Source organism: Enhydra lutris, unplaced genomic scaffold (assembly GCF_002288905.1).
Source record: "Enhydra lutris kenyoni isolate GAN:26980312 unplaced genomic scaffold, ASM228890v2 scaffoldscaffold34, whole genome shotgun sequence".
NCBI classification, from domain to species: Eukaryota; Metazoa; Chordata; class Mammalia; order Carnivora; family Mustelidae; genus Enhydra; species Enhydra lutris.
The window spans coordinates 22,073,235-22,080,809 of NW_019154118.1; positions in this window are offsets into that span (position 1 = coordinate 22,073,235).

Consider the following 7,575-nt stretch of genomic DNA (forward strand, 5'->3'; position numbering starts at 1 on the left):
CTACCTTCCAGGATTATTTATGGCAGGCTTCAGCCACAGATAATAATTAAAGCCACCTGGTCCTTGGTTTTCTCATCTGCAAAATGGGGGCATGGACACTTGCCAGCTTCTTTTGTCAAAGAGACGTCAGTAGGACCGGGGGCCATCTGTTTAGTATCGGGGGGGGGGCATTCAGGAGAGCCATAAAAAGAGCGGGGCACCCTCCGATTTCTCATGAACCCCAGGCTGCTATATACAAGAAAGTCCTCACTTCTGAATACTGGCATACATCCAGGCCACTTTGCCTTGGATCTAGGCAGTCTCTATTTGATCAGAATGAATATGATTTCCTTTTTAATTGTACCTAGTCATAACATCTAATTATTTAAGGCATAATAAACCTGGAAATCCCAACCATTAATGCTACTCCCAGATAAGAGCCTACCATGCAGCTGTCAGCCATATTTGCCAATAACGGCTGGAAGCTGGGGTTGACGAGATGCAGTCTGAATCCCACTGCTTCTTCGGCAGAGGTAGCACAAACTGCTCTTATCTTGGAAAAGTGCAGACTGTTGAAGCTTGGAGGGTCCCTAGTGTGCATGAAGGTTGAGAACAAAACCATGAAAAGGAATTCAGTTATGTAGTCTCTTGGTCAGAAGAAAACAAGGGAAACTAGTGAATGTAGAGACTTTACACTACTATTGTATTTCATTATTGCAATAACAATTGCTATCCTTATTATTACTATTCCTATTATCTTGATTTGGAAGAGGACACTGGAGCTAGGAGAGGTGAAACACCTTACCCAAGGCCACCCGGCTAGCAATGCAGCTAGATTCCATGTCAGGCTTCCTGACTCTAAATTAAATGATCTCTCACTATGCTCTGCTGTCTTGCCCAGAGGCAAATTCTATGGAAGAATGAAATGATTCTTGTTTGCAGGAGAAATGAGAAAGGGGCTTAGCTGACTCAGTGTGTAAAGGAAACATGGGGGATTCTGTAGGCAGAAATGAAATTTGATACTATATCCATGGATTATCCGTTTCACTTGGGGGTCCATTATTGTTTTAGCTGGACTTAAGCAATGTACCTTTCATGTATTTAAATTTTTAATATCATAGTATTTCACTGAAATAAATGGTGATTCTTAACCTGGGAATTCTCATGGGCTCTAAAGACTGTCTCCCAAGGAAAATGTATTTATGCACATAGGACCCCACACTTTAAAAACATCGGTCCCTTCTCCTCTCCTGCTTTACCCCTAAGGTCAGGAAATCTTTCTCTAGATATGACTTATAAATTGCTCTGATTTTCTGGGCCACAGAAAATCTTCATAGTCTAGGGACTGCTCAACCTGTAGGCCATCAATTTTTTCTATCTCTAGTCCTCCACATCTGCACTGATGATAAACCATTCACTGGAAGGACATATGAATTTTTCTGTCTACGCAACACCACATATCTGGCTATACGATGCTGACAATTTCTCTGTTTTGTTCATTGCTGTATCCCTGAAGCCTAGAACAATTCTTAGCATAATTACATGATGTAATCTGTATATTTTATTTTTGGGTTGAATACACATCTTTAAAAATTGTTGTGTGAAAATGTTTGGAAGTTAACCACATACATGTAATAGGAAAACTTTTTTTTTTTTTTAAAGAATGTGGGTATGCACACGGTTGCACTGGGAGGGGAGGGGTAGAGGGAGAAAGAGAGAGAATCTTAAGCAGGATCCATGCTCAGTGCAGAGACCATAGGGGGCTCCATATGGGGCTCAGTCTCACCACCCTGAGATCATGACTTGAGCTGAAATCAAGAGTTGGACACTTAACTGACTGAGCCACCCAGGCAGCCCAGAAAAACTTGGTCTTAAAGAGAATTTATCTATAATTGCTCCATTATGTACATCATTGTAGATATTTGGTATATAAACTTTACCAAGCTAAGAAAGTTCCTTTCTAGGGGCGCCTGGGTGGCTCAGTGGGTTAAGCCTCTGCCTTTGGCTCAGGTCATGATCTCAGGGTCCTGGGATCGAGTCCCGCATCGGGCTCTCTGCTCGGTGGGGAGTCTGCTTCCCCTTCTCTCTCTGCCTGCCTCTCTGCCTACTTGTGATCTCTGTCTGCCAAATAAATAAAATCTTTTAAAAAAAAGTTCTTTTCTAGTCCTAATTCTCTAAGAGTTACTACTATTTTTTTTAAAAGATTTTATTTATTTATTTGACAGACAGAGATCACAAGTAGGCTGAGAGGCAGGCAGAGAGAGAGAGAGGAGGAAGCAGGCTCCCTGCTGAGCAGAGAGCCCGATGTGGGGCTCAATCCCAGGACCCTGGGATCATGACCCAAGCCGAAGGCAGAGGTTTTAACCCAAGCCACCCAGGCGCCCCAAGTTACTACTATTTTTTTAATATTACAAACAGATGCTGGACTTTATCAAGTGTTTAGACATTGAGTGGGGTAATTTCATAATTTTTCTCCTAGAGTTTATTAATGTGGTGAATTACACTGAGAAAGGTTCTAAGAACAAACCATCCTTGTATTCCTGGAATAAATCTTACTTTGTCATGATGTGTTATTATTATTATTCTTCTATCACCATCATGTATCAGCAAACCAAAATGTTACTTGGGGTTTTTGAACCTCTGTTCACAAGTAACGGGCCTGTAATCTTTTCTTGTATTGACTTCTCTCATTTCAAAGTCAAGAATTACATCAGCCTTTTATTTTCAAGCTACTCGTGACTTTTTTGTTTTGATTCTACCTGAGAGACAACATAGTGTCGGTTTTTTGTTTGTTTGTTTTGTTTTTTTAGAATTCAATTCAATACAGGAGTCTGTATCTTTTTATGGGTGAGTTTACTGTGTTTTATATTCACTGTAATTACTATGCTATTAGAACTTATCCTGCTAGCCTGTTTCTATTTTCCATTCACTGTATTTTTTAAAAATATTTTATTTATTTATTTGACAGAGAGAGATCACAAGTAGGCAGAGAGGCAGACAGAGAGAGAGAGAGGAGAAAGCAGGCTCCCTGCCAAGCAGAGAGCCTGATGCGGGACTCGATCCCAGGACCCTGAGATCATGACCTGAGCCGAAGGCAGAGGCTTATTAACCCACTGAGCCACCCAGGCGCCCCCCACTGTATTTTTTTTTAATACCTCCTTCCTGTTTTACACAGAAAGATCCAGTTTTCTTCAGCTGGTTTAAAAATGTGACATTCTATATCTGTTCTTTATAGTAAGAACAAAAGTGGCCATCACTCCTTACTTCTAATCCATACTTGGGTTTATATTTTCCCCTGTCAATTTCTTAAATTTGTCAATACTTATATTTTCCCTTCTGTAAAACAAAAACATTAGCATATTTTAATTTCTCTTTGATCTTTCTCTTCGATCTCTTTAATTTCTCTTTAATTTCTCCAGGGCCACACATTACATGCCTCTGCAAATTAAGCAGAATACAAAGTGAATGATGTCCCTTGCAGTTGAGCAATCATGCTGATATTTTCTAGATTTTTCGCTCTGGGTGGTTTGGGATGTATTTTCTCCTTCTTTTCAGCTTAAAGAAAATTCCTATCATAAACTTTAACCATGGGTCTGCTCACCTTTTGCTCTTGTATTTCTTGAAATTCTTCCAGTTGCCCTTTTTATTTGAGTGCTTCCTCAAAGAGCTATTTTAATGTGAGGCCTTGTCTATCTGAGGATGTTTTTGTTATGCAACAATATTTAACTGATAGTTTGGCTGGATTTAAAATTACAGGTTCCATGCTCTTTTCTTTGATACTGTAAAAATATTTCTTCATTGTTTTCATCTAGTTTTGCTGTTGAGAAGAATACTATTAATATGATTCTTGTTCCTCAGCAGTTAATATACTCTTTTTTTCCATAGGTTTTTAGATTTTCCCCTTTGTATAAGTTGTTTTTAAACTTCCTTATAATGTGTCCAGGTGTTAGTTTGTCCTCACCTCTATGGTTTGTCCATTAGTCTTTCCATCTTAGATTTTTCATAATTTCTTTTAAATTTTAGGAATTTATCATCATACTCAAGACAAGGATGAGACAAGAATAACCACCATCACCATTTCTGTTCATCATGGTACTCGCTAACCCTGTAAGGAAAGGAATAAGATGTAAGGATTGAGGGTGCCTAGGTGGCTCAGTGGGTTAAGCATCTGCCTTTGACTCGGGTCATGATCCTGGGGTCCTGGGATCAAGCCCCCTGTTGGGCTTCCCACCTGACAGGGAGTCTGCTTCTCCCTCTCCCTCTACTGCTCCCCCTGCTTGTGCGCTCGCTCACTCTCTCTCTCTCTCAAATAAATAAATAAATAAATAAATAAAATCTTTAATTAAAAAAGAGAGAGAGAGATGTAAGGATTGGAAGGGAAAAGAGAAAACTACTATTTTTACCTGAAGAAATGATAATCTACCTAGAAAGACCATCATAACCAAGAGACAAACTTTTAGAACCAGTACAAGACTTTAGCAAGGTTGTTAGAGGTAAGATAAACTCACAAATATTATTAGAATGTTTCACTAACATCAATGGTCAACTAAAAAATACAACAGAAAGTAAGATGCCATTCACAATGTCAACAGGAAGTACAAAGCAAGTAGGAATAAACTTAGCTAAGAACACACCAGAATTCCATGGAGAAAATTTTAAAACTCTAATAATAAAGGATATGGAATATGATCTCCATGGATGGATAGCTATCCCCTGCTTAGCTGGGCCAAATTAATCATATAATGATATCAGTCCTTCTCAAAGCATTCTATAAATTAAATGAACAACCAATAAAAATTCCAGTTTGTATTTTTTTTGGAGGAACTTGATAAACTTATTCTAAAATTTTAAGATATGCTATAATAAATAATAATGAAAACTTTCAAGCATTAGGACAAGAACAGACAATGAGACCAATGAAATACAATGGAATTTAAAGACAGATCCATATATATAAACTAGGTATTTCTATTAAAAAAAAAAAAAAAAAGGACAACACGAATAAAGTTGAGAGATGCCAGGGAGCCTGGGTAGCTCAGTGGGTTAAAGCCTCTGCCTTTGGCTCAGGTCATGATCCCAGGGTCCTGGGACGGAGCCCCGCATGGGCTCTCTGCTCAGCAGGGAGCCTGCTTCCCCCCCACCACCGCCCGCCTGTCTCTCTGCCTACTTGTGATCTCTGTCTGTCAAATTTAAAAAAAAATCTTAAAAAAAAAAAAAAAGAGAGATGCCAGATTAGGGGAAGAAATCTATATTGAGTAAAACAGATAATGTCTAGAATTTTACATGTAGAATATACAAAGAATTCCTAGTCAACAAGAAAATGACAGCAACCCCACTGGAGAAATTCGCAAAGGAATAAAAAGTCATTTTAGAGAGGAGGAAGTCCAGAAGGTAAACAAGCATATGAAGAGTACGTATTACTACGTATTAGTATTAGTAATGGAGAACAAAACCACAATGAGCTATCCCTACACCTATTAGGTCAGCAAAAATTGGGAAGCTGGATGGTGCCAAATTTGGTTGTGAAATGGAAAACCATGAAGCTGGTGGGAGTCCTGGAGAACAATCTGGTTGTATTTTGTCAGTTTAAATATGTGCATTCATAGTAATTCTACCTCTGGGCATATAACCCACAAAAGCATTCATGTCTGTAAAATGATGCATCAAACTAGTCATCGATACTTTGATTGTGGAGGGAGAAGCAGGAGACAATTTGATTAAGTAAAATGCCGTGTTTGCATTCCATGGGCTTCTGTGAAGACGTCAGAAGAGACAGATAGGATGTCCACACAGCAATGTGGATGGACCTTGAACATGGTGCTGAATGACAAGCTTGGGAACAGTGCAAGTGCTTATAAATCAACATGAATAAAAAAATCTGTGCATGCAAAACAGTACACATTTTGTAAGGACAGGTATAAATGTCTACAAATAAAGGGATTGACATCAACCAGATGAAAAACTGCTTTGACTGGCATGTGATGGAGTTGCGTGGCGACAAGAGAAAGACTAGGCATGGAAGATGTGGGTAGGGAATGAATGAATGAATGAATGAGTGAATGAGTGAATGAAAGAATAAGAAACCCATGGTGATAAAATGCCATGGCTGAAAAGGATGATGAAGGCCCAAATGGAAAGGGGGAAATAAGGCCTAGTCTGGATGATGGCACATAGTGAGTACAAGTAGATAAATGCTGAATGAAGGAAAGAATGAAGTCTGTCGTAAATCATTTTTGCAAAGCTAAGGATTCTTTTGCAGTATGAATCAGTGCTCTTTACTGAATTATTTTAGATGTTTTGATTCTGATATTTGAAAGTTTTTTAAAAAATGTAAGCACACCTCAATTTGAGACATCCAGAGGCATTAAAAGAATGTTTTCTTCAATTTCTTGAAGGATTGCATACACACGGACACCTCCTTCCCTTTTGAACTATGTCATGCAGTTTGGTTTTGGATTCTCAGCAACCCAAAATGTCTTCCCAACAAATATTGGGTATTTCGACCAAGTCTTGGTTCCCAAAGACCTGCTTCTATGTAGTCATTGATATCCAGAGTCTTTGCTGGAAGCACTGAGCTGGCATCTGGTTCCCGAGCTTCAAAGCTGTCAGAGGCCATAGGGCTTAGAGTTGGGCGTGACGGTGGGCTTATCTCCTGACCTTTGTTTTTTACCTGCTGCTGTATAAGATCTGATTTGTCAGTATACCTCTAGATTTGTCTTCTTCCTCCCTTCTTTCCAGAGGACAGAGAATTATCCCAGATTTTCCATTGATCTGTTCTAGGTTTTAAACATGGCTGACATTTGGCTTTCATTGCCTTCAACTTAACAAGTATCTGTCAGTGTGATTCTTTAAAGCTCTGGCCGGTCTGACAGCCGGCCTATCACCTAATAGCCCCGTGACATTGGGCCAGTTAAATTTCCTGAGCATTTGTTTCTCTGAACCATATGGACAGAAGTTTCCTCACAGAGTTGTGGTAACTCAATCAGATGATGTAGTCAAGGCTTCACACAGTGCTTGGTGCCTAGTAAGTAGTTGTTACTGCTTCATGGAAATTATTATGCAAGGCCATGAGAAGAGACCAAGATAAATAAGAAAAACTTCTTAATTTCGTGGAACTTGGAGAAATAGGACAAAACGCAGAACAATGTGAGGCAAGACCAGTGAGGTTGCATCTCCTCTCAAAAACCCCGCGAGACATTCAGAGAACTGCTTCTTCATTTTATAAACAAGGAAACAGAGACTCAGAGTTATAGGACTTGGTGAAGAGGACACAGCCAGTGAGTGGCACAGCCTTGGTGGGAACTCACCCCTCCTATGACTGAGCCAGGGTGGATGGGTGTGCCTTGGTTTCTAGTGGACAGAGTTGCGTCAGACGGCTCTGAAGCAGTGTGGGGGGCAGAGCAGCAAGGGGGCCTGCGCTAGGGGGACATAGTCAGGAGGTCAGATGATTGGGTCACTGGGTCGTGAGCATGTGGATTCAGACATGCAGTGGCAGAAAGCTTCCAAACTGGGAGGGAGCCTAACCCATTTGCTATAAAGTTGTGAGCTTCACTACTTTTCCTTTGAGAAGCTTCGTGCTAGCAGGTGGCTGGGTAC